The 27,959-nt window shown below is 40.7% G+C and overlaps 9 non-coding genes across 9 annotated transcripts; all 9 read right to left on the bottom strand.

Moving 5' to 3' along the window:
- Positions 1 to 608: 608 nt before the first annotated feature.
- Positions 609 to 701, bottom strand: TRNAI-AAU (transfer RNA isoleucine (anticodon AAU)). The gene is given in 2 exon segments: positions 609 to 644; positions 664 to 701. It is a non-coding gene; the product is annotated as a tRNA-Ile (tRNA).
- Positions 702 to 2,396: 1,695 nt separating this feature from the next.
- On the bottom strand, positions 2,397 to 2,489 carry TRNAI-UAU (transfer RNA isoleucine (anticodon UAU)). The gene is given in 2 exon segments: positions 2,397 to 2,432; positions 2,452 to 2,489. It is a non-coding gene; the product is annotated as a tRNA-Ile (tRNA).
- An 810-nt stretch (positions 2,490 to 3,299) lies between these two features.
- TRNAI-UAU (transfer RNA isoleucine (anticodon UAU)) lies at positions 3,300 to 3,392 on the bottom strand. The gene is given in 2 exon segments: positions 3,300 to 3,335; positions 3,355 to 3,392. It is a non-coding gene; the product is annotated as a tRNA-Ile (tRNA).
- Positions 3,393 to 12,442: 9,050 nt separating this feature from the next.
- Positions 12,443 to 12,535, bottom strand: TRNAI-UAU (transfer RNA isoleucine (anticodon UAU)). The gene is given in 2 exon segments: positions 12,443 to 12,478; positions 12,498 to 12,535. It is a non-coding gene; the product is annotated as a tRNA-Ile (tRNA).
- A 1,720-nt stretch (positions 12,536 to 14,255) lies between these two features.
- Positions 14,256 to 14,348, bottom strand: TRNAI-UAU (transfer RNA isoleucine (anticodon UAU)). Its single transcript is given in 2 exon segments — positions 14,256 to 14,291; positions 14,311 to 14,348. It is a non-coding gene; the product is annotated as a tRNA-Ile (tRNA).
- Positions 14,349 to 15,159: 811 nt separating this feature from the next.
- On the bottom strand, positions 15,160 to 15,252 carry TRNAI-AAU (transfer RNA isoleucine (anticodon AAU)). Its single transcript is given in 2 exon segments — positions 15,160 to 15,195; positions 15,215 to 15,252. It is a non-coding gene; the product is annotated as a tRNA-Ile (tRNA).
- Positions 15,253 to 23,733: 8,481 nt separating this feature from the next.
- TRNAI-AAU (transfer RNA isoleucine (anticodon AAU)) lies at positions 23,734 to 23,826 on the bottom strand. The gene is given in 2 exon segments: positions 23,734 to 23,769; positions 23,789 to 23,826. It is a non-coding gene; the product is annotated as a tRNA-Ile (tRNA).
- A 1,707-nt stretch (positions 23,827 to 25,533) lies between these two features.
- On the bottom strand, positions 25,534 to 25,626 carry TRNAI-UAU (transfer RNA isoleucine (anticodon UAU)). Its single transcript is given in 2 exon segments — positions 25,534 to 25,569; positions 25,589 to 25,626. It is a non-coding gene; the product is annotated as a tRNA-Ile (tRNA).
- Positions 25,627 to 26,437: 811 nt separating this feature from the next.
- TRNAI-AAU (transfer RNA isoleucine (anticodon AAU)) lies at positions 26,438 to 26,530 on the bottom strand. Its single transcript is given in 2 exon segments — positions 26,438 to 26,473; positions 26,493 to 26,530. It is a non-coding gene; the product is annotated as a tRNA-Ile (tRNA).
- Positions 26,531 to 27,959: the final 1,429 nt, after the last annotated feature.

Below are 27,959 nucleotides of genomic sequence, written 5' to 3'. Positions count from 1 at the left end.
TCATATTTTAGCTTCTGTGGTCATTTTTTCAAAGCTAAACACTGCAAGACTGTTTTACACTTGAAGCAAGGATAAAATATCAACTCTAGTGATGAGACACTTGCTGTAATGACTTCCAACTCAGACGGGACTTAAACCCACAACCACTGGCTTAGAAGAACAGTACCTTACCCATTATGCCAGTGGTGCTTACTGATGTTCTTATTTAAGACTGTTAGGTTTTTAATAGTCAATTATTTATTTTTGAGGAAAAAGTAAAGCTGTTTACTGTGTTCTTTGCATTACCAAGTCCAGCAAGAAATGTGCTGGTACTATCCAGAGCTGTCAGTATGGATTATCATGCTATATAGCAGAAAATCAATTTGATGCAACTGCTTTACCAACAGTATGTTAATCTTTTCCGTTGCTGTTTTGTTGGCTGACTGAAGGAAGATATGCAGTGCATTTGAACCAAAGCAGATGTGTGCTGACTTCTTAAATGCACAATCATGTTTGTGTTTTTTCTTTCTTTCTTCCATCCTTTGTAATATCATATTAAATATTAAGGTAGCAGTTTATAATCAATGACTAATGACATAAGAAAAGGAAAAAAAAACAGTATACAAATATGCTCCAGGTAAGGCTTGAACTCACAACCTCGGCATTGCTCAACTGATACTGTCTTATTAGTACCGCGCGCTGACCAATTGCGCCACTGGAGCACTTTGCAGCATTCATTGGTTATGCTAGATGTGGATTTTATTCAATACAATCAGTACAGTCATAAGAATTGAAAAAGAAAATCATTTTTGGTGATGAATGATGAGCAACAAAGGAACATGCATGCCAGATGGCACTTGAATAAGCTGTCCACGGTGATAGAAAAGGTTTAAAAAACAACAACAACAACAACAATGTTATCATAATTAATGTCATATTTTAGCTTCTGTGGTCATTTTTTACAAGCTAAACACTGCAAGACTGTTTTACAGTTGAAGCAAGGATAAAATATCAACTCTAGTGATGAGACACTTGCTGTAATGACTTCCAACTCAGACGGGACTTAAACCCACAACCACTGGCTTAGGAGAACAGTACCTTACCCATTATGCCAGTGGTGCGTACTGATGTTCTTATTTAAGACTGTTAGGTTTTTAATAGTCAATTATTTATTTTTGAGGAAAAAGTGAAGCTGTTTGCTGTGTTCTTTGCATTACCAAGTCCAGCAAGAAATGTGCTGGTACTATCCAGAGCTGTCAGTATGGATTATCATGCTATATTGCAGAAAATCAATTTGATGCAACTGCTTTACCAACAGTATGTTAATCTTTTCCATTGCTGTTTTGTTGGCTGACTGAAGGAAGATATGCAGTGCATTTGAACCAAAGCAGATGTGTGCTGACAACTTAAATGCACAATCATGTTTGTGTTTTTTCTTTCTTATTTCCATCCTTTGTAATATCATATTAATTATTAAGGTAGCAGTTTATAATCAATGACTAATGACATAAGAAAAGGAAAAAAACAGTATACAAAGATGCTCCAGGTGAGGCTTGAACTCACAACCTCGGCATTGCTCAACAGATACTGTCTTATAAGTAACGCACGCTGACCAATTGCACCACTGGAGCACTTTGCAGCATTGATTGGTTATGCTAGATGTGGATTTTATTCAATACAATCAGTACAGTCATAAGAATTGAAAAAGAAAATAATTTTTGGTGATGAATGATGAGCAACAAAGGAACATGCATGCCAGATGGCACTTGAATAAGCTGTCCACGGTGATAGAAAAGGTTTAAAAAACAACAACAACAATGTTATCATAATTATTGTCATATTTTAGCTTCTGTGGTCATTTTTTACAAGCTAAACACTGCAAGACTGTTTTACAGTTGAAGCAAGGATAAAATATCAACTCTAGTGATGAGACACTTGCTGTAATGAATTCCACCCCATATGGGACTTGGACCCCCTGGCTTAGGAGGGCAGTGACTTATCCATTATGCCAGTGGTGCTTACTGATGTTCTTATTTAAGACTGTTAGGTTTTTAATAGTCAATTATTTATTTTTGAGGATAAAGTGAAGCTGTTTACTGTGTTCTTTGCATTACCAAGTCCAGCAAGAAATGTGCTGGTACTATCCAGAGCTGTCAGTATGGATTATCATGCTATATTGCAGAAAATCAATTTGATGCAACTGCTTTGCCAACAGTATGTTAATCTTTTCCATTGCTGTTTTGTTGGCTGACTGAAGGAAGATATGCAGATGTGTGCTGACAACTTAAATGCACAATCATGTTTGTGTTTTTTCTTTCTTTCTTCCATCATTTGTAATATCATATTAAATATTAAGGTAGCAGTTTATAATCAATAACTAATGACGTAAGAAAAGGAAAAAAAACAGTATACAAAGCTGCTCCAGGTGAGGCTCGAACTCACAACCTCGGCATTGCTCAACAGATACTGTCTTATAAGTACCGCACGCTGACCAATTGCACCACTGGAGCACTTTGCAGCATTGATTGGTTATGCTAGATGTGGATTTTATTCAATACAATCAGTACAGTCATAAGAATTGAAAAAGAAAATCATTTTTGGTGATGAATGATGAGCAACAAAGGAACATGCATGCCAGATGGCACTTGAATAAGCTGTCCACGGTGATAGAAAAGGTTTAAAAAACAACAACAACAACAATGTTATCATAATTAATGTCATATTTTAGCTTCTGTGGTCATTTTTTACAAGCTAAACACTGCAAGACTGTTTTACAGTTGAAGCAAGGATAAAATATCAACTCTAGTGATGAGACACTTGCTGTAATGAATTCCACCCCATATGGGACTTGGACCCCCTGGCTTAGGAGGGCAGTAACTTATCCATTATGCCAGTGGTGCTTACTGATGTTCTTATTTAAGACTGTTAGGTTTTTAATAGTCAATTATTTATTTTTGAGGAAAAAGTGAAGCTGTTTACTGTGTTCTTTGCATTACCAAGTCCAGCAAGAAATGTGCTGGTACTATCCAGAGCTGTCAGTATGGATTATCATGCTATATTGAAGAAAATCAATTTGATGCAACTGCTTTACCAACAGTATGTTAATCTTTTCCATTGCTGTTTTGTTGGCTGACTGAAGAAAGATATGCAGTGCATTTGAACCAAAGCAGATGTGTGCTGACAACTTAAATGCACAATCATGTTTGTGTTTTTTCTTTCTTTCTTCCATCCTTTGTAATATCATATTAAATATTAAGGTAGCAGTTTATAATCAATGACTAATGACACAAGAAAAGGAAAAAATAAACAGTATACAAAGATGCTCCAGGTGAGGCTTGAACTCACAACCTCGGCATTGCTCAACAGATACTATCGTATAAGTACCGCGCACTGACCAATTGTGCCACTGGAGCACTTTGCAGCATTAATTGGTTATGCTAGATGTGGATTTTATTCAATACAATCAGTACAGTCATAAGAATTGAAAAAGAAAATCATTTTTGGTGATGAATGATGAGCAACAAAGGAACATGCATGCCAGATGGCACTTGAATAGGCTGTCCACAGTGATAGAAAAGGTTTAAAAAAACAACAACAACAATGTTATCATAATTAATGTCATATTTTAGCTTCTGTGGTCATTTTTTACAAGCTAAACACTGCAAGACTGTTTTACAGTTGAAGCAAGGATAAAATATCAACTCTAGTGATGAGACACTTGCTGTAATTACTTCCACCCCATATGGGACTTGGACCACCTGGCTTAGGAGGGCAGTGACTTATCCATTATGCCAGTGGTGCTTACTGATGTTCTTATTTAAGACTGTTAGGTTTTTAATAGTCAATTATTTATTTTTGAGGAAAAAGTGAAGCTGTTTACTGTGTTCTTTGCATTACCAAGTCCAGCAAGAAATGTGCTGGTACTATCCAGAGCTGTCAGTATGGATTATCATGCTATATTGCAGAAAATAAATTTGATGCAACTGCTTTACCAACAGTATGTTAATCTTTTCCATTGCTGTTTTGTTGGCTGACTGAAGAAAAATATGCAGTGCATTTGAACCAAAGCAGATGTGTGCTGACAACTTAAATGCACAATCATGTTTGTATACAAAAAGAAAAATTGGATAGAACCTGCTGTGGGCGCAACGTGTGGATAACGATGGTGTTACACCGTGGGGTCAAAGTACAAAGTTATTTGGGTGAGAGAATTTCTTCGCTGTTCTCCAAAAAGTCCTTCATCCGGTAAGTTCTTCTCCCTCAAACGATGTTGTATGCGGAGAAAACACAAATTGTACACAAGAGTTCAAAAAAGGGGGAATTTCTCCCAATGCAGATAGTTCAGAGTGATGGTGACTTCTCCACGGACTCTATGGACTACGATGTGGTGGGAAAGTGTGGAGATATCCGTATGGGTTCACCCTGGTGTTTCAAAGTAAACTTGGCCTCTCACATGTGTGCTTACTTTCATGCAAATGAAAAAGGCCTATAAAGGTTTCTTTATAACCCCCTAAGGGTATTCTTGGTACCGAAAGTGGGTACGCTCCAAACATTCACATGCAAACACTTCTGAAAGGATGCTCACATCTAGGCTTACTTCAGAAGGCGCCGTACTTTCATGTAAAGGTATCTTTATCCCAGCAGGCTGGATGGCCGTCCTCATTCACCTCCTTTGTTTCGTATTTAGGCTCGATGTAAAGCACAGAAACGGAGGGATGTATGAGGTTTCAATACATTTATTTTATAAAAATCAACGTGGATCAATAAAAACAAATTCTGAATGGTATACCACAACAAGCAATCTCATTGATGTTATATCAGCAAGGTCAAAAGGTGGGAAAAAAGATGTTAACCCGGGATGTCTCACCGTATTCTTGCTGATAGGGATGATTGGAGTGGTACCTCAGATCCTCACATGCTCCAACGTGTTTCGACTATTAAGTCTTTTTCAAGGTGCATGTGAGTAATGAAATGTCCTGATATTTATACCTAAGGGGACTGACTACTCCGCCCCTTCCTGGGCGGAACCCTGTGGAATCATCAAGATCTTTATTTCTGTATAAACTGGGATTTTTCCCTGGTAATCTAGTGGTGAATGCATAATTGCTGTGGAATAGTAAGATAGGATGGGTGAGAATGGGGAGAAAAGGGTGAGAAAGTGGTGTTATCGCCATGCGTTCCAACCGTGTGGAACGCATGGTCCGGACTTCCGGCGGAAGCACCTGATCATTGTGCTTCCGCTGGTGGTAGCGCTCGTATGCGCCGCGTCTAATAGTGTGAAGGACGAGTCCGACGTGACTGATGGTCACGTGGGCTGCCCCGTGCGTGGTGGGCTGCGTCGTCTTGCGTTCCAAATCCAAATGGAACGCATGACGTGGGTGGCGGCCGGGTTTGGCAGATGAGTATGATGTTCCCCTCAATGTACTGAAGGATAAATTGGATGTGGAAGAATAAAAGTGATGGTTTTAGGAAATGCATAATGGATGGAAAAATTTATAAGAGTAATTACAGCGAATGCATGTATAGCATGATGTTGTGATAAATACCACCCTGCTATATTTTGTGGGTGGATAATCAAATGAACCAAATGGACAAATAATAAAATATAAAAAGAAGTAAAATAAAAATAAAAAAAATGAAAAATATAAATACAAAACCATGTGTATGGGGACATATTGGGGGGGGGGATACACCGTGGATAAACAAATGAATTATGGAAAAATACTGTTCTTAATTGCTGAATGCAAATCGCTGGACCCTGGTGTAGTGGGTAAGGACCAGGAGGAAAGAGGTAGGCCTAAACTCTCTCCTCTGGGGGGGGGTTTACGATATGGGCTCAACTGAATTATACCGATATTCTATGGTCCCCTGAATTGGCGGTGAGGGATCTAAGAACCCTGCTAACACAGAGCTCTGTTAGGTGCGGTGTTATATTAGGGAAGGGGCGGAGTAGTCAGTCCCCTTAGGTATAAATATCAGGACATTTTATTACTCACATGCACCTTGAAAAAGACTTAATAGTCGAAACGCGTTGGAGCATGTGAGGATCTGAGGTACCACTCCAATCATTCCTATCAGCAAGAATACGGTGAGACATCCCGGGTTAACATCTTTTTTCCCACCTTTTGACCTTGCTGATATAACATCAATGAGATTGCTTGTTGTGGTATACCATTCAGAATTTGTTTTTATTGATCCACGTTGATTTTTATAAAATAAATGTATTGAAACCTCATACATCCCTCCGTTTCTGTGCTTTACATCGAGCCTAAATACGAAACAAAGGAGGTGAATGAGGACGGCCATCCAGCCTGCTGGGATAAAGATACCTTTACATGAAAGTACGGCGCCTTCTGAAGTAAGCCTAGATGTGAGCATCCTTTCAGAAGTGTTTGCATGTGAATGTTTGGAGCGTACCCACTTTCGGTACCAAGAATACCCTTAGGGGGCTATAAAGAAACCTTTATAGGCCTTTTTCATTTGCATGAAAGTAAGCACACATGTGAGAGGCCAAGTTTACTTTGAAACACCAGGGTGAACCCATACGGATATCTCCACACTTTCCCACCACATCGTAGTCCATAGAGTCCGGGGAGAAGTCACCATCACTCTGAACTATCTGCATTGGGAGAAATTCCCCCTTTTTTTGAACTCTTGTGTACAATTTGTGTTTTCTCCGCATACAACATCGTTTGAGGGAGAAGAACTTACCGGATGAAGGACTTTTTGGAGAACAGCGAAGAAATTCTCTCACCCAAATAACTTTGTACTTTGACCCCACGGTGTAACACCATCGTTATCCACACGTTGCGCCCACAGCAGGTTCTATCCAATTTTTCTTTTTGTATTCAATCTGGTACAGGTGTGTGGTGACACATCAGGATAGGACCTCACGCTAGGCAGCATAGAGAGTGCGCAGGAACCAACCTCACCTACCCATTTTCAATAGATTGTTTTCACCTTGAGGTAGTTTCCAGCTGCACTTGAACCATGTTTGCTCACAGAGATGTAAGGAGAGAGAAACTAGAGGAAATTTTCCTAGATCATGCAGAAACCACACCATGCATAGATGGCGATCTAGAGGGTATGATGGAGAAATTACAAAATGCCTTATTGAAAGAAGGTAGAATCTGGTGGGAGCTGATCTCACTAGAGAGATATATTGCAGAGGAAATCATTCCCAGAGGTCTAAGAATAGATAAGTTGCCATCCTTTCAGAATAGATCCTCAACGTTTGAAGCGGAATGGATGAGAATTTTAGACTCATGTTCCCTCTCACTCATGAGACTCCTGGTACGAGAAAGAACAAAGGAGTTGAAAGATCTGGAAACAGAGATTGACTCTCTAAAAACACTGGTAGAGCCATTTAAAGAACTTACTGATTATAAAGAGATGGAACAAGATATAACAGAAAAGGTGGGCCATAATGAGAAGGAACTCATGCAGAAAAAGAGAAACAAGTATCAGCGGGACGTCACAGACTTTAAAGAGGGCAAGCAACATCTCATAACTAAGAAGGAGAGGAACTTTTTTGGACCACAAGGAACCAAACCAAGAAACTATGAACAAAGATCCAGGTTTGATGAAGAACGTCCCTTTAGAAGGAATAGGGAGGATCAAAGAGAAAAGAAAAGGGAAACCACGAATAGTAGGACGTACCCACACCCAAGGAAAAGGTAAGTTTCCTTTCGTAGAGATCGTCATATAGAAGAAAGAAGAAGATCTTGGAGAGGAAGAACCCCCATCCATGAAAGACGCAGTCATGTAAGGGAGAAGAGAGGATCCTGGAGAGAGGGTTATAGACAAAGGAAAAGGGACAGGAGTATTGAACATCGGAATCTTGGAACAAGAGAATACACCAACCATGGAAATCCGAGATTCAAAGATAGGACATTCCGCCAACAGCAGGAGCACTATGGAGGGGAGGTTTTTTTAGGATAAAACCCACCCCGAAAACAAAAAGAACAAAAAGAGGAAAACGGGGAGGGAAAAAGAAGAAAAACAAAGGAGTACCATCAATTGAAAGGACAAAGAAGAAAAAGAAAAAGAAGAAGAGGAATAACTTACCACAAATACCTGGAGTCCAAGAGGATCCCGTAGATAACGCCCCTGAAGAAGGGAACACACAGAAAGACGAAGGTTATGTTAGGATCTTCAACCTAAGCAAATATACGCTCTCGGAGGTGGAGGAAAAGGTTCTAGGCAGGGGCCTGAAATTTGCCCCGTCATCAAAGGTGGATAATTTCGACGTATATGTGGATTTACAAAGATTCATACGCAAACTCACACTAAACAAATTCTTCCAAGAGCAACCTACAAGAGAAGAAGAAGAACCCAGTAAGTTCAAACCCAAATCCATCTTCTATCCCCTCCACAAAAAAGGATGTTTCATAGAGACCTTTGAAAAAGCAGTAAAAGAAGATCTTGAACAAGAAATCACTTGGAAAAAAGGATCCAGGAATTTAAACAAGAAGGAGAGGGATGCACTGAAGCATCTGAAAGAACAAACCTCCATCATAATCAAACCCGCATACAAAGGCGGAGGCATAGTCATTTTGGATCTAAAGGATTATGAAGAAGAGGTCCAAAGACACCTTGAAGATGAAGTAACATACAAGAAATTGAGAGGGAATCCTTCTGAACAGATCAAAAAGAAACTCACCACCTTCTTGGATAAATACAAACGCCAGGACACAATTACAGAAAAGAACTACAAATATATGCTTATTCAAAATCCATCCATACCAGTTTTCTATATCCTACCCAAGGTTCATAAGAGTTTGGAAAAACCACCAGGTAGACCAATAGTAGCTGGAACAGAATCACTCATGTCAAATTTATCACAATTCATAGATCATTTGTTACAACCTATAGTCTCTAAAACACCATCTTACCTCAAGGATTCCACAGATCTCATAAACAAATTGGAAACCGTAGAGTGGAAATCGGATTACCATTTAGTTACAGCGGATGTATCATCACTCTACACCATCATAAATCATTCGGATGGCTTAAGCTCAGTATCCCACTTCATTTCAAAAGAAACTCACCTACAGCAATACCAAGACTTTCTTCTGGAAGGAATAGAGCTGATTTTGAAGAACAACTTCTTCTTCTATGATGGCTCTTATTATCTACAGACAAAGGGGACCGCCATGGGTACCAGGTTCGCCCCGAGTTACGCCAACCTGTTCATGGCAAAATGGGAACAGGAATCCATGGAGAGTTGGAGCGGCTCAGGGGCGGACCTGGTCACCTGGGTAAGATACATCGACGACATTTTCTTTGTGTGGCAAGGCACAGACTCGTCACTACAGGAGTTTTGTCGATTCCTAAATAACAATAATAAAAATATCCTACTCACCTTTGAAACCAGTAAAACTAGAGTACACTTCTTGGATCTTGAGATCTTTATAGAAGAGCAAATTCTACATACACGGACCTACACGAAACCCACAGACTGCAATTCATATATTCCATCCACCAGCAACCATCACAATAATTGGCTCACATCTGTACCGAAGAGCCAATTTCACCGAATTAGGAAAAATTGTTCAAAGGTGGAGGATTATCAGAAACAGGGAACCAAATTGAAGAAACAGTTGCTGGCCAAAGGGTATACATCGAGTACAGTGGACATTCCCTTTCAAGAATATCTGACCAGCAATAGAAAAGATTTGTTGGAACCTAAGATAAAAGACGAAGATTCTTCAGAGGATATGGGTATACCGTTTATTACCAAGTTATGTAGCCAACACAAACAGATAGAGACCATCATTAGAAAACACTGGGGGATCCTTCTACGTGATCCTATGCTGAAAGGAACCTTAAAAGAGAAACCCAGGTTCATATATAGAAGGGTAGACAACCTTAAAAATCACTTGGTTAAAAGTGTGGCACAAGATAAGAAGAAACCAGGCACCATCATGACCAAAGGCTTTCACAGATGTGGAACGTGCAGTATGTGTAAGAACTGCAGGAGTTCGACTTCTAAAATCACAGAGTATACTTCCACCGTAACGGGTAAAAGCAGACAAATTCATCAATTCATTACCTGTGATAGCCACCATGTTATATATCTCATCACGTGTTCCTGCAAAAAGCAATATGTCGGAAGAACTACCAGGAAATTGAAGGAACGTATTGCAGAGCACGTACGTAACATCAAGAAAGGTATTACCTCTCATGGAGTGTCAGCACATTTTAAAGAACACCATCATTGTCAGCTCAAAGACCTGGTCTCTTTCTGTGGAATCCATATAATTAAGGGAAATTGGAGGAAGAATAATATGGAGGAGGAGCTTGCGAAGAAAGAAATGAGAACCATATTTGAAATGGGTACCTTACATCCAGCGGGCCTCAATTTGGACTTCGAGACTAAATGGTTTTTATAAACCTTATTGAGTCCCTAATATAACACCGCACCAAACAGAGCTCTGTGTTAGCAGGGTTCTTAGATCCCTCACCGCCAATTCAGGGGACCATAGAATATCGGTATAATTCAGTTGAGCCCATATCGTAAACCCCCCCCCCCCAGAGGAGAGAGTTTAGGCCTACCACTTTCCTCCTGGTCCTTACCCACTACACCAGGGTCCAGCGATTTGCATTCAGCAATTAAGAACAGTATTTTTCCATAATTCATTTGTTTATCCACGGTGTATCCCCCCCCCCAATATGTCCCCATACACATGGTTTTGTATTTATATTTTTCATTTTTTTTTATTTATTTTACTTCTTTTTATATTTTATTATTTGTCCATTTGGTTCATTTGATTATCCACCCACAAAATATAGCAGGGTGGTATTTATCACAACATCATGCTATACATGCATTCGCAGTAATTACTCTTATAAATTTTTCCATCCATTATGCATTTCCTAAAACCATCACTTTTATTCTTCCACATCCAATTTATCCTTCAGTACATTGTGGGGAACATCATACTCCTCTGCCAAACCCGGCCGCCGCCCACGTAATGCGTTCCATTTGGATTTGGAACGCAAGACGACGCAGCCCACCACGCACGGGGCAGCCCACGTGACCATCAGTCACGTCGGACTCGTCCTTCACACTATTAGACGCGGCGCATACGAGCGCTATCACCAGCGGAAGCACAATGATCAGGTGCTTCCGCCGGAAGTCCGGACCATGCGTTCCACACGGTTGGAACGCATGGCGATAACACCACTTTCTCACCCTTTTCTCCCCATTCCCACCCATCCTATCTTACTATTCCACAGCAATTATGCATTCACCACTAGATTACCAGGGAAAAATCCCAGTTTATACAGAAATAAAGATCTTGATGATTCCACAGGGTTCCGCCCAGGAAGGGGCGGAGTAGTCAGTCCCCTTAGGTATAAATATCAGGACATTTCATTACTCACATGCACCTTGAAAAAGACTTAATGGTCGAAACGCGTTGGAGCATGTGAGGATCTGAGGTACCACTCCAATCATCCCTATCAGCAAGAATACGGTGAGACATCCCGGGTTAACATCTTTTTTCCCACCTTTTGACCTTGCTGATATAACATCAATGAGATTGCTTGTTGTGGTATACCATTCAGAATTTGTTTTTATTGATCCACGTTGATTTTTATAAAATAAATGTATTGAAACCTCATACATCCCTCCGTTTCTGTGCTTTACATCGAGCCTAAATATGAAACAAAGGAGGTGAATGAGGACGGCCATCCAGCCTGCTGGGATAAAGATACCTTTACATGAAAGTACGGCGCCTTCTGAAGTAAGCCTAGATGTGAGCATCTTTTCAGAAGTGTTTGCATGTGAATGTTTGGAGCGTACCCACTTTCGGTACCAAGAATACCCTTAGGGGGCTATAAAGAAACCTTTATAGGCCTTTTTCATTTGCATGAAAGTAAGCACACATGTGAGAGGCCAAGTTTACTTTGAAACACCAGGGTGAACCCATACGGATATCTCCACACTTTCCCACCACATCGTAGTCCATAGAGTCCGGGGAGAAGTCACCATCACTCTGAACTATCTGCATTGGGAGAAATTCCCCCTTTTTTTGAACTCTTGTGTACAATTTGTGTTTTCTCCGCATACAACATCGTTTGAGGGAGAAGAACTTACCGGATGAAGGACTTTTTGGAGAACAGCGAAGAAATTCTCTCACCCAAATAACTTTGTACTTTGACCCCACGGTGTAACACCATCGTTATCCACACGTTGCGCCCACAGCAGGTTCTATCCAATTTTTCTTTTTGTATTCAATCTGGTACAGGTGTGTGGTGACACATCAGGATAGGACCTCACGCTAGGCAGCATAGAGAGTGCGCAGGAACCCACCTCACCTACCCATTTTCAACAATCATGTTTGTGTTTTTTCTTTCTTTCTTCCATCCTTTGTAATATCATATTAAATATTAAGGTAGCAGTTTATAATCAATGACTAATGACACAAGAAAAGGAAAAAAAAACAGTATACAAAGATGCTCCAGGTGAGGCTTGAACTCACAACCTCGGCATTGCTGAACAGATACTGTTTTATAAGTACCGCGCACTGACCAATTGCGCCACTGGAGCACTTTGCAGCATTAATTGGTTATGCTAGATGTGGATTTTATTCAATACAATCAGTACAGTCATAAGAATTGAAAAAGAAAATCATTTTTGGTGATGAATGATGAGCAACAAAGGAACATGCATGCCAGATGGCACTTGAATAAGCTGTCCACGGTGATAGAAAAGGTTTAAAAAACAACAACAATGTTATCATAATTAATGTCATATTTTAGCTTCTGTGGTCATTTTTTACAAGCTAAACACTGCAAGACTGTTTTACAGTTGAAGCAAGGATAAAATATCAACTCTAGTGATGAGACACTTGCTGTAATGACTTCCAACTCAGACGGGACTTAAACCCACAACCACTGGCTTAGGAGAAAAGTGCCTTACCTATTATGCCAGTGGTGCTTACTGATGTTCTTATTTAAGACTGTTAGGTTTTTAATAGTCAATTATTTATTTTTGAGGAAAAAGTGAAGCTGTTTACTGTGTTCTTTGCATTACCAAGTCCAGCAAGAAATGTGCTGGTACTATCCAGAGCTGTCAGTATGGATTATCATGCTATATTGCAGAAAATCAATTTCATGCAACTGCTTTACCAACAGTATGTTAATCTTTTCCATTGCTGTTTTGTTGGCTAACTGAAGGAAGATATGCAGTGCATTTGAACCAAAGCAGATGTGTGCTGACAACTTAAATGCACAATCATGTTTGTGTTTTTTCTTTATTTCTTCCATCCTTTGCAATATCATATTAAATATTAAGGTAGCAGTTTATAATCAATGACTAATGACATAAGAAAAGGAAAAAAAAACAGTATACAAAGATGCTCCAGGTGAGGCTTGAAATCATAACCTCGGCATTGCTCAACAGATACTGTCTTATAAGTACCGTGTGCTGACCAATTGCGCCACTGGAGCACTTTGCAGCATTAATTTGTTATGCTGGATGTGGATTTTATTCAATACAATCAGTACAGTCATAAGAATTGAAAAAGAAAATCATTTTTGGTGATGAATGATGAGCAACAAAGGAACATGCATGCCAGATGGCACTTGAATAAGTTGTCCACGGTGATAGAAAAGGTTTAAAAAACAACAACAACAACAACAATGTTATCATAATTAATGTCATATTTTAGCTTCTGTGGTCATTTTTTACAAGCTAAACACTGCAAGACTGTTTTACAGTTGAAGCAAGGATAAAATATCAACTCTAGTGATGAGACACTTGCTGTAATGACTTCCAACTCAGACGGGACTTAAACCCACAACCACTTGCTTAGGAGAACAGTGCCTTACCCAATATGCCAGTGGTGCTTACTGATGTTCTTATTTAAGACTGTTAGGTTTTTAATAGTCAATTATTTATTTTTGAGGAAAAAGTGAAGCTGTTTACTGTGTTCTTTGCATTACCAAGTCCAGCAAGAAATGTGCTGGTACTATCCAGAGCTGTCAGTATGGATTATCATGCTATATTGCAGAAAATCAATTTGATGCAACTGCTTTACCAACAGTATGTTAATCTTTTCCATTGCTGTTTTGTTGGCTGACTGAAGGAAGATATGCAGTGCATTTGAACCAAAGCTGATGTGTGCTGACAACTTAAATGCACAATCATGTTTGTGTTTTTTCTTTATTTCTTCCATCCTTTGTAATATCATATTAAATATTAAGGTAGCAGTTTATAATCAATGACTAATGACATAAGAAAAGGAAAAAAAAACAGTATACAAAGATGCTCCAGGTGAGGCTTGAACTCACAACCTCGGCATTGCTCAACAGATACTGTCTTATAAGTACCGCGTGCTGACCAATTGCGCCACTGGAGCACTTTGCAGCATTAATTTGGTATGCTAGATGTGGATTTTATTCAATACAATCAGTACAGTCATAAGAATTGAAAAAGAAAATCATTTTTGGTGATGAATGATGAGCAACAAAGGAACATGCATGCCAGATGGTACTTGAATAAGCTGTCCACGGTGATAGAAAAGGTTTAAAAAACAACAACAACAATGTTATCATAATTATTGTAATATTTTAGCTTCTGTGGTCATTTTTTACAAGCTAAACACTGCAAGACTGTTTTACAGTTGAAGCAAGGATAAAATATCAACTCTAGTGATGAGACACTGCTGTAATGACTTCCAACTCAGATGGGACTTAAACCCACAACCACTGGCTTAGGAGAACAGTGCCTTATCCATTATGCCAGTGGTGCTTACTGATGTCCTTATTTAAGACTGATAGGTTTTTAATAGTCAATTATTTATTTTTGAAAAAAAGTGAAGCTGTTTACTGTGTTCTTTGCATTACCAAGTCCAGCAAGAAATGTGCTGGTACTATCCAGAGCTGTCAGTATGGATTATCATGCTATATTGCAGAAAATCAATTTGATGCAACTGCTTTACCAACAGTATGTTAATCTTTTCCATTGCTGTTTTGTTGGCTGACTGAAGGAAGATATGCAGTGCATTTGAACCAAAGCAGATGTGTGCTGACAACTTAAATGCACAATCATGTTTGTGTTTTTTCTTTCTTTCTTCCATCCTTTGTAATATCATATTAAATATTAAGGTAGCAGTTTATAATCAATGACTAATGACATAAGAAAAGGAAAAAAAAAACAGTATACATATATGCTCCAGGTAAGGCTTGAACTCACAACCTCGGCATTGCTCAACTGATACTGTCTTATTAGTACCGCGCGCTGACCAATTGCGCCACTGGAGCACTTTTCAGCATTCATTAGTTATGCTAGATGTGGATTTTATTCAATACAATCAGTACAGTCATAAGAATTGAAAAAGAAAATCATTTTTGGTGATGAATGATGAGCAACAAAGGAACATGCATGCCAGATGGCACTTGAATAAGCTGTCCACGGTGATAGAAAAGGTTTAAAAAACAACAACAACAACAATGTTATCATAATTATTGTAATATTTTAGCTAGAGATGAGCGCCGGAAATTTTTCGGGTTTTGTGTTTTGGTTTTGTGTTCGGTTCCGCGGCCGTGTTTTGGGTTCGACCGCGTTTTGGCAAAACCTCACCGAATTTTTTTTGTCGCATTCGGGTGTGTTTTGGATTCGGGTGTTTTTTTCAAAAAACCCTAAAAAACAGCTTAAATCATAGAATTTGGGGGTCATTTTGATCCCAAAGTATTAATAACCTCAAAAACCATAATTTACACTCATTTTCAGTCTATTCTGAATACCTCACACCTCACAATATTATTTTTAGTCCTAAAATTTGCACCGAGGTCGCTGTGTGAGTAAGATAAGCGACCCTAGTGGCCGACACAAACACCGGGCCCATCTAGGAGTGGCACTGCAGTGTCACGCAGGATGTCCCTTCCAAAAAACCCTCCCCAAACAGCACATGACGCAAAGAAAAAAAGAGGCGCAATGAGGTAGATGACTGTGTGAGTAAGATAAGCGACCCTAGTGGCCGACACAAACACCGGGCCCATCTAGGAGTGGCACTGCAGTGTCACGCAGGATGGCCCTTCCAAAAAACCCTCCCCAAACAGCACATGACGCAAAGAAAAAAAGAGGCGCAATGAGGTAGCTGACTGTGTGAGTAAGATAAGCGACCCTAGTGGCCGACACAAACACCGGGCCCATCTAGGAGTGGCACTGCAGTGTCACGCAGGATGTCCCTTCCAAAAAACCCTCCCCAAACAGCACATGACGCAAAGAAAAAAAGAAGCGCAATGAGGTAGCTGACTGTGTGAGTAAGATAAGCGACCCTAGTGGCCGACACAAACACCGGGCCCATCTAGGAGTGGCACTGCAGTGTCACGCAGGATGTCCCTTCCAAAAAACCCTCCCCAAACAGCACATGACGCAAAGAAAAAAAGAGGCGCAATGAGGTAGCTGACTGTGTGAGTAAGATAAGCGACCCTAGTGGCCGACACAAACACCGGGCCCATCTAGGAGTGGCACTGCAGTGTCACGCAGGATGGCCCTTCCAAAAAACCCTCCCCAAACAGCACATGACGCAAAGAAAAATAAAAGAAAAAAGAGGTGCAAGATGGAATTGTCCTTGGGCCCTCCCACCCACCCTTATGTTGTATAAACAGGACATGCACACTTTAACCAACCCATCATTTCAGTGACAGGGTCTGCCACACGACTGTGACTGATATGACGGGTTGGTTTGGACCCCCACCAAAAAAGAAGCAATTAATCTCTCCTTGCACAAACTGGCTCTACAGAGGCAAGATGTCCACCTCATCATCATCCTCCGATATATCACCGTGTACATCCCCCTCCTTACAGATTATCAATTCGTCCCCACTGGAATCCACCATCTCAGCTCCCTGTGTACTCTGTGGAGGCAATTGCTGCTGGTCAATGTCTCCGCGGAGGAATTGATTATAATTCATTTTAATGAACATCATCTTCTCCACATTTTCTGGATGTAACCTCGTACGCCGATTGCTGACAAGGTGAGCGGCGGCACTAAACACTCTTTCGGAGTACACACTTGTGGGAGGGCAACTTAGGTAGAATAAAGCCAGTTTGTGCAAGGGCCTCCAAATTGCCTCTTTTTCCTGCCAGTATAAGTACGGACTGTGTGACGTGCCTACTTGGATGCGGTCACTCATATAATCCTCCACCATTCTTTCAATGTTGAGAGAATCATATGCAGTGACAGTAGACGACATGTCCGTAATCGTTGTCAGGTCCTTCAGTCCGGACCAGATGTCAGCATCAGCAGTCGCTCCAGACTGCCCTGCATCACCGCCAGCGGGTGGGCTCGGAATTCTGAGCCTTTTCCTCGCACCCCCAGTTGCGGGAGAATGTGAAGGAGGAGATGTTGACAGGTCGCGTTCCGCTTGACTTGACAATTTTCTCACCAGCAGGTCTTTCAACCCCAGCAGACTTGTGTCTGCCGGAAAGAGAGATCCAAGGTAGGCTTTAAATCTAGGATCGAGCATGGTGGCCAAAATGTAGTGCTCTGATTTCAACAGATTGACCACCCGTGAATCCTTGTTAAGCGAATTAAGGGCTCCATCCACAAGTCCCACATGCCTAGCGGAATCGCTCCGTGTTAGCTCCTCCTTCAATGTCTCCAGCTTCTTCTGCAAAAGCCTGATGAGGGGAATGACCTGACTCAGGCTGGCAGTGTCTGAACTGACTTCACGTGTGGCAAGTTCAAAGGACATCAGAACCTTGCACAACGTTGAAATCATTCTCCACTGCGCTTGAGACAGGTGCATTCCACCTCCTATATCGTGCTCAATTGTATAGGCTTGAATGGCCTTTTGCTGCTCCTCCAACCTCTGAAGCATATAGAGGGTTGAATTCCACCTCGTTACCACTTCTTGCTTCAGATGATGGCAGGGCAGGTTCAGTAGTTTTTGGTGGTGCTCCAGTCTTCTGTACGTGGTGCCTGTACGCCGAAAGTGTCCCGCAATTCTTCTGGCCACCGACAGCATCTCTTGCACGCCCCTGTCGTTTTTTAAAAAATTCTGCACCACCAAATTCAAGGTATGTGCAAAACATGGGACGTGCTGGAATTTGCCCATATTTAATGCACACACAATATTGCTGGCGTTGTCCGATGCCACAAATCCACAGGAGAGTCCAATTGGGGTAAGCCATTCCGCGATGATCTTCCTCAGTTGCCGTAAGAGGTTTTCAGCTGTGTGCGTATTCTGGAAAGCGGTGATACAAAGCGTAGCCTGCCTAGGAAAGAGTTGGCGTTTGCGAGATGCTGCTACTGGTGCCGCCGCTGCTGTTCTTGCGGCGGGAGTCCATACATCTACCCAGTGGGCTGTCACAGTCATATAGTCCTGACCCTGCCCTGCTCCACTTGTCCACATGTCCGTGGTTAAGTGGACATTGGGTACAACTGCATTTTTTAGGACACTGGTGAGTCTTTTTCTGACGTCCGTGTACATTCTCGGTATCGCCTGCCTAGAGAAGTGGAACCTAGATGGTATTTGGTAACGGGGGCACACTGCCTCAATAAATTGTCTAGTTCCCTGTGAACTAACGGCGGATACCGGACGCACGTCTAACACCAACATAGTTGTCAAGGCCTCAGTTATCCGCTTTGCAGCAGGATGACTGCTGTGATATTTCATCTTCCTCGCAAAGGACTGTTGAACAGTCAATTGCTTACTGGAAGTAGTACAAGTGGGCTTACGACTTCCCCTCTGGGATGACCATCAACTCCCAGCAGCAACAACAGCAGCGCCAGCAGCAGTAGGCGTTACACGCAAGGATGCATCGGAGGAATCCCAGGCAGGAGAGGAATCATCAGAATTGCCAGTGACATGGCCTGCAGGACTATTGGCATTCCTGGGGAAGGAGGAAATTGACACTGAGGGAGTTGGTGGGGTGGTTTGCGTGAGCTTGGTTACAAGAGGAAGGGATTTACTGGTCAGTGGACTGCTTCCGCTGTCGGCCAAAGTTTTTGAACTTGTCACTGACTTATTATGAATGCGCTGCAGGTGACGTATAAGGGAGGATGTTCCGAGGTGGTTAACGTCCTTACCCCTACTTATTACAGCTTGACAAAGGGAACACACGGCTTGACAAATGTTGTCCGCATTTCTGGTGAAATACTTCCACACCGAAGAGCTGATTTTTTTGGTATTTTCACCAGGCATGTCAACGGCCATATTCCTCCCACGGACAACAGGTGTCTCCCCGGGTGCCTGACTTAAACAAACCACCTCACCATCAGAATCCTCCTGGTCAATTTCCTCCCCAGCGCCAGCAACACCCATATCCTCCTCATCCTGGTGTACTTCAACACTGACATCTTCAATCTGACTATCAGGAACTGGACTGCCAGTGCTCCTTCCAGCACTTGCAGGGGGCGTGCAAATGGTGGAAGGCGCATGCTCTTCACGTCCAGTGTTGGGAAGGTCAGGCATCGCAACCGACACAATTGGACTCTCCTTGTGGATTTGGGATTTCGAAGAACGCACAGTTCTTTGCGGTGCTACTGCTTTTGCCAGCTTGAGTCTTTTCATTTTTCTAGCGAGAGGCTGAGTGCCTCCATCCTCATGTGAAGCTGAACCACTAGCCATGAACATAGGCCAGGGCCTCAGCCGTTCCTTGCCACTCCGTGTGGTAAATGGCATATTGGCAAGTTTACGCTTCTCCTCCGACAATTTTATTTTAGGTTTTGGAGTCCTTTTTTTACTGATATTTGGTGTTTTGGATTTGACATGCTCTGTACTATGACATTGGGCATCGGCCGTGGCAGACGACGTTGCTGGCATTTCATCGTCTCGGCCATGACTAGTGGCAGCAGCTTCAGCACGAGGTGGAAGTGGATCTTGATCTTTCCCTAATTTTGGAACCTCAACATTTTTGTTCTCCATATTTTAATAGGCACAACTAAAAGGCACCTCAGGTAAACAATGGAGATGGATGGATACTAGTATACAATTATGGATGGACTGCCGAGTGCCGACACAGAGGTAGCTACAGCCGTGGACTATTGTACTGTACTGTGTCTGCTGCTAATATAGACTGGATGATAATGAGATGTAGTATGTATGTATAAAGAAGAAAGAAAAAAAAAACACGGGTAGGTGGTATACAATTATGGACGGACTGCCGAGTGCCGACACAGAGGTAGCTACAGCCGTGGACTACCGTACTGTGTCTGCTGCTAATATAGACTGGTTGATAAAGAGATGTAGTATGTATGTATAAAGAAGAAAGAAAAAAACCACGGGTAGGTGGTATACAATTATGGATGGACTGCCGAGTGCCGACACAGAGGTAGCTACAGCCGTGGACTACCGTACTGTACTGTGTCTGCTGCTAATATAGACTGGATGATAATGAGATGTAGTATGTATAAAGAAGAAAGAAAAAAAAACCACGGGTAGGTGGTATACAATTATGGATGGACTGCCGAGTGCCGACACAGAGGTAGCTACAGCCGTGGACTACCGTACTGTGTCTGCTGCTAATATAGACTGGTTGATAATGAGATGTAGTATGTATAAAGAAGAAAGAAAAAAAAACCACGGGTAGGTGGTATACAATTATGGACGGACTGCCGAGTGCCGACACAGAGGTAGCTACAGCCGTGGACTACCATACTGTACTGTGTCTGCTGCTAATATAGACTGGATGATAATGAGATGTAGTATGTATAAAGAAGAAAGAAAAAAAAAACCACGGGTAGGTGGTATACAATTATGGATGGACTGCCGAGTGCCAACACAGAGGTAGCTACAGCCGTGGACTACCGTACTGTGTCTGCTGCTAATATAGACTGGTTGATAAAGAGATGTAGTATGTATGTATAAAGAAGAAAGAAAAAAAAACCACGGGTAGGTGGTATACAATTATGGACGGACTGCCGAGTGCCGACACAGAGGTAGCTACAGCCGTGGACTACCGTACTGTGTCTGCTGCTAATATAGACAGGTTGATAAAGAGATGTAGTATGTATGTATAAAGAAGAAAGAAAAAAAAACCACGGGTAGGTGGTATACAATTATGGATGGACTGCCGAGTGCCGACACAGAGGTAGCTACAGCCGTGGACTACCGTACTGTACTGTGTCTGCTGCTAATATAGACTGGATGATAATGAGATGTAGTATGTATGTATAAAGAAGAAAGAAAAAAAAACCACGGGTAGGTGGTATACAATTATGGATGGACTGCCGAGTGCCGACACACAGGTAGCTACAGCCGTGGACTACCGTACTGTGTCTGCTGCTAATATAGACTGGTTGATAAAGAGATGTAGTATGTATGTATAAAGAAGAAAGAAAAAAAAACCACGGGTAGGTGGTATACAATTATGGACGGACTGCCGAGTGCCGACACAGAGGTAGCTACAGCCGTGGACTACCGTACTGTGTCTGCTGCTAATATAGACTGGTTGATAAAGAGATGTAGTATGTATGTATAAAGAAGAAAGAAAAAAAAAACACGGGTAGGTGGTATACAATTATGGATGGACTGCCGAGTGCCGACACAGAGGTAGCTACAGCCGTGGACTACCGTACTGTGTCTGCTGCTAATATAGACTGGTTGATAAAGAGATGTAGTATGTATGTATAAAGAAGAAAGAAAAAAAACCACGGGTAGGTGGTATACAATTATGGATGGACTGCCGAGTGCCGACACAGAGGTAGCTACAGCCGTGGACTACCGTACTGTGTCTGCTGCTAATATAGACTGGTTGATAAAGAGATGTAGTATGTATGTATAAAGAAGAAAGAAAAAAAAACCACGGGTAGGTGGTATACAATTATGGATGGACTGCCGAGTGCCGACACAGAGGTAGCTACAGCCGTGGACTACCGTACTGTGTCTGCTGCTAATATAGACTGGTTGATAATGAGATGTAGTATGTATAAAGAAGAAAGAAAAAAAAAACCACGGCTAGGTGGTATACAATTATGGACGGACTGCCGAGTGCCGACACAGAGGTAGCTACAGCCGTGGACTACCGTACTGTACTGTGTCTGCTGCTAATATAGACTGGATGATAATGAGATGTAGTATGTATAAAGAAGAAAGAAAAAAAAAACCACGGGTAGGTGGTATACAATTATGGATGGACTGCCGAGTGCCGACACAGAGGTAGCTACAGCCGTGAACTACCGTACTGTGTCTGCTGCGACTGGATGATAAATAATGATATAAAAAATATATATATATCACTACTGCAGCCGGACAGGTATATATTATATAATGACGGACCTGCTGGACACTGTCTGTCAGCAGAATGAGTTTTTTATTTTATAGAATAAAAAAACACCACACAAGTCACACGACGTGTGTTTAACTTTTACAGGCAGACATTCACAATACAATATAGTATACTATATACTGGTGGTCAGGTCACTGGTCAGTCACACTGGCAGTGGCACTCCTGCAGAAAAAAGTGTGCACTGTTTAATTTTAATATGTACTCCTGGCTCCTGCTATAACCTAACTGCTCCCCAGTCTCCCCCACAATTAAGCTGTGTGAGCACAGTCAGATATTATACATAGATGATGCAGCAGCACACTGGGCTGAGCACAGATATGGTATGTGACTGAGTCACTGTGTATCGTTTTTTCAGGCAGAGAACGGATTATATTAAATAATATAAAACTGCACTGGTGGTCACTGGTCAGTCACTAGTATAACTAACTAATACTATCAGCAAAATTCTGCACTCTCTGTCTGAGTACTCCTCCTAAGCTCCAGTAAATGAAGTGTCACTGTCTCACTCTGTCACTAGTATAACTAACTAATACTATCAGCAAAATTCTGCACTCTCTGTCTGAGTACTCCTCCTAAGCTCCAGTAAATGAAGTGTCACTGTCTCACTCTCACTCTCACTCTCCTATCTATTTCTTCTCTAAACGGAGAGGACGCCAGCCACGTCCTCTCACTATCAATCTCAATGCACGTGTAAAATGGCGGCGACGCGCGGCTCCTTATATAGAATCCGAGTCTCGCGATAGAATCCGAGCCTCGCGAGAATCCGACAGCGTCATGATGACGTTCGGGCGCGCTCGGGTTAACCGAGCAAGGCGGGAAGATCCGAGTCGCTCGGATCCGTGTAAAAAAAGCTGAAGTTCGGGCGGGTTCGGATTCCGAGGAACCGAACCCGCTCATCACTAATTTTAGCTTCTGTGGTCATTTTTTACAAGCTAAACACTGCAAGACTGTTTTACAGTTGAAGCAAGGATAAAATATCAACTCTAGTGATAAGACACTGCTGTAATGACTTCCAACTCAGATGGGACTTAAACCCACAACCACTGGCTTAGGAGAACAGTGCCTTATCCATTATGCCAGTGGTGCTTACTGATGTCCTTATTTAAGACTGATAGGTTTTTCATAGTCAATTATTTATTTTTAAAAAAAAGTTAAGCTGTTTACTGTGTTCTTTGCATTACCAAGTCCAGCAAGAAATGTGCTGGTACTATCCAGAGCTGTCAGTATGGATTATCATGCTATATTGCAGAAAATCAATTTGATGCAACTGCTTTACCAACAGTATGTTAATCTTTTCCATTGCTGTTTTGTTGGCTGACTGAAGGAAGATATGCAGTGCATTTGAACCAAAGCAGATGTGTGCTGACAACTTAAATGCACAATCATGTTTGTGTTTTTTCTTTCTTTCTTCCATCCTTTGTAATATCATATTAAATATTAAGGTAGCAGTTTATAATCAATGACTAATGACATAAGAAAAGGAAAAAAAAAACAGTATACAAATATGCTCCAGGTAAGGCTTGAACTCACAACCTCGGCATTGCTCAACTGATACTGTCTTATTAGTACCGCGCGCTGACCAATTGCGCCACTGGAGCACTTTGCAGCATTCATTGGTTATGCTAGATGTGGATTTTATTCAATACAATCAGTACAGTCATAAGAATTGAAAAAGAAAATCATTTTTGGTGATGAATGATGAGCAACAAAGGAACATGCATGCCAGATGGCACTTGAATAAGCTGTCTACGGTGATAGAAAAGGTTTAAAAAACAACAACAACAATGTTATCATAATTAATGTCATATTTTAGCTTCTGTGGTCATTTTTTACAAGCTAAACACTGCAAGACTGTTTTACAGTTGAAGCAAGGATAAAATATCAACTCTAGTGATGAGACACTTGCTGTAATTACTTCCACCCCATATGGGACTTGGACCCCCTGGCTTAGGAGGGCGGTGACTTATCTATTGTGCCAGTGGTGCTTACTGATGTTCTTATTTAAGACTGTTAGGTTTTTAATAGTCAATTATTTATTTTTGAGGAAAAAGTGAAGCTGTTTACTGTGTTCTTTGCATTACCAAGTCCAGCAAGAAATGTGCTGGTACTATCCAGAGCTGTCAGTATGGATTATCATGCTATATTGCAGAAAATCAATTTGATGCAACTGCTTTACCAACAGTATGTTAATCTTTTCCATTGCTGTTTTGTTGGCTGACTGAAGGAAGATATGCAGTGCATTTGAACCAAAGCATATGTGTGCTGACAACTTAAATGCACAATCATGTTTGTGTTTTTTCTTTCTTTCTTCCATCCTTTGTAATATCATATTAAATATTAAGGTAGCAGTTTATAATCAATGACTAATGACATAAAAAAAGGAAAAAAAAACATTATACAAAGCTGCTCCAGGTGAGGCTTGAACTCACAACCTCGGCATTGCTCAACAGATACTGTCTTATAAGTACCGCGCGCTGACCAATTGCGTCACTGGAGCACTTTGCAGCATTCATTGGTTATGCTAGATGTGGATTTTATTCAATACAATCAGTACAGTCATAAGAATTGAAAAAGAAAATCATTTTTGGTGATGAATGATGAGCAACAAAGGAACATGCATGCCAGATGGCACTTGAATAAGCTGTCCACTGTGATAGAAAAGGTTTAAAAAAGAACAACAACAACAATGTTATCATAATTTATGTCATATTTTAGCTTCTGTGGTCATTTTTTACAAGCTAAACACTGCAAGACTGTTTTACAGTTGAAGCAAGGATAAAATATCAACTCTAGTGATGAGACACTTGCTGTAATGACTTCCACCCCATATAGGACTTGGACCCCCTGGCTTAGGAGGGCAGTGACTTATCCATTATGCCAGTGGTGCTTACTGATGTTCTTATTTACGACTGTTAGGTTTTTAATAGTCAATTATTTATTTTTGAGGAAAAAGTGAAGCTGTTTACTGTGTTCTTTGCATTACCAAGTCCAGCAAGAAATGTGCTGGTACTATCCAGAGCTGTCAGTATGGATTATCATGCTATATTGCAGAAAATCAATTTGATGCAACTGCTTTACCAACAGTATGTTAATCTTTTCCATTGCTGTTTTATTGGCTGACTGAAGGAAAATATGCAGTGCATTTGAACCAAAGCAGATGTGTGCTGACAACTTAAATGCACAATCATGTTTGTGTTTTTTCTTTCTTTCTTCCATCCTTTGTAATATCATATTAAATATTAAGGTAGCAGTTTATAATCAATGACTAATGACATAAGAAAAGGAAAAAAAATAGTATACAAAGATGCTCCAGGTGAGGCTTGAACTCACAACCTCGACATTGCTCAACAGATACTGTCTTATAAGTACCGCGTGCTGACCAATTGCACCACTGGAGCACTTTGCAGCATTAATTTGTTATGCTAGAAGTGGATTTTATTCAATACAATCAGTACAGTCATAAGAATTGAAAAAGAAAATCATTTTTGGTGATGAATGATGAGCAACAAAGGAACATGCATGCCAGATGGCACTTGAATAAGCTGTCCACGGTGATAGAAAAGGTTTAAAAAACAACAACAACAATGTTATCATAATTAATGTAATATTTTAGCTTCTGTGGTCATTTTTTACAAGCTAAACACTGCAAGACTGTTTTACAGTTGAAGCAAGGATAAAATATCAACTCTAGTGATGAGACACTGCTGTAATGACTTCCAACTCAGATGGGACTTAAACCCACAACCACTGGCTTAGGAGAACAGTGCCTTACCCATTATGCCAGTGGTGCTTACTGATGTTCTTATTTAAGACTGATAGGTTTTTAATAGTCAATTATTTATTTTTGAAAAAAAGTGAAGCTGTTTACTGTGTTCTTTGCATTACCAAGTCCAGCAAGAAATGTGCTGGTACTATCCAGAGCTGTCAGTATGGATTATCATGCTATATTGCAGAAAATCAATTTGATGCAACTGCTTTACCAACAGTATGTTAATCTTTTCCATTGCTGTTTTGTTGGCTGACTGAAGGAAGATATGAAGTGCATTTGAACCAAAGCAGATGTGTGCTGACAACTTAAATGCACAATCATGTTTGTGTTTTTTCTTTCTTTCTTCCATCCTTTGTAATATCATATTAAATATTAAATTATCAGTTTTTAATCAATGACTAATGACATAAGAAAAGGAAAAAAAAAACAGTATACAAATATGCTCCAGGTAAGGCTTGAACTCACAACCTCGGCATTGCTCAACTGATACTGTCTTATTAGTACCGCGCGCTGACCAATTGCGCCACTGGAGCACTTTGCAGCATTCATTGGTTATGCTAGATGTGGATTTTATTCAATACAATCAGTACAGTCATAAGAATTAAAAAAGAAAATCATTTTTGGTGATGAATGATGAGCAACAAAGGAACATGCATGCCAGATGGCACTTGAATAAGCTGTCCACGGTGATAGAAAAGGTTTAAAAAACAACAACAACAACAATGTTATCATAATTAATGTCATATTTTAGCTTCTGTGGTCATTTTTTACAAGCTAAACACTGCAAGACTGTTTTACAGTTGAAGCAAGGATAAAATATCAACTCTAGTGATGAGACACTTGCTGTAATTACTTCCACCCCATATGGGACTTGGACCCCCTGGCTTAGGAGGGCGGTGACTTATCCATTATGCCAGTGGTGCTTACTGATGTTCTTATTTAAGACTGTTAGGTTTTTAATAGTCAATTATTTATTTTTGAGGAAAAAGTGAAGCTGTTTACTGTGTTCTTTGCATTACCAAGTCCAGCAAGAAATGTGCTGGTACTATCCAGAGCTGTCAGTATGGATTATCATGCTATATTGCAGAAAATCAATTTGATGCAACTGCTTTACCAACAGTATGTTAATCTTTTCCATTGCTGTTTTGTTGGCTGACTGAAGGAAGATATGCAGTGCATTTGAACCAAAGCATATGTGTGCTGACAACTTAAATGCACAATCATGTTTGTGTTTTTTCTTTCTTTCTTACATCCTTTGTAATGTCATATTAAATATTAAGGTAGCAGTTTATAATCAATGACTAATGACATAAAAAGGAAAAAAAAAACATTATACAAATCTGCTCAAGGTGAGGCTTGAACTCACAACCTCAGCATTGCTCAACAGATACTGTCTTATAAGTACCGCGCGCTGACCAATTGCGCCACTGGAGCTCTTTGCAGCATTAATTGGTTATGCTAGATGTGGATTTTATTCAATACAATCAGTACAGTCATAAGAATTGAAAAAGAAAATCATTTTTGGTGATGAATGATGAGCAACAAAGGAACATGCATGCCAGATGGCACTTGAATAAGCTGTCCACTGTGATAGAAAAGGTTTAAAAAACAACAACAACAACAACAATGTTATCATAATTAATGTCATATTTTAGCTTCTGTGGTCATTTTTTACATGCTAAACACTGCAAGACTGTTTTACAGTTGAAGCAAGGATAAAATATCAACTCTAGTGATGAGACACTTGCTGTAATTACTTCCACCCCATATGGGACTTGGACCCCCTGGCTTAGGAGGGCGGTGACTTATCCATTATGCCAGTGGTGCTTACTGATGTTCTTATTTAAGACTGTTAGGTTTTTAATAGTCAATTATTTATTTTTGAGGAAACAGTGAAGCTGTTTACTGTGTTCTTTGCATTACCAAGTCCAGCAAGAAATGTGCTGGTACTATCCAGAGCTG

Source organism: Pseudophryne corroboree, unplaced genomic scaffold, assembly GCF_028390025.1.
Source record: "Pseudophryne corroboree isolate aPseCor3 unplaced genomic scaffold, aPseCor3.hap2 scaffold_852, whole genome shotgun sequence".
Taxonomy (NCBI): domain Eukaryota; kingdom Metazoa; phylum Chordata; class Amphibia; order Anura; family Myobatrachidae; genus Pseudophryne; species Pseudophryne corroboree.
Note: the sequence above shows the minus strand (reverse complement) of the source record. Positions and strands in the feature narration are given on the sequence as shown.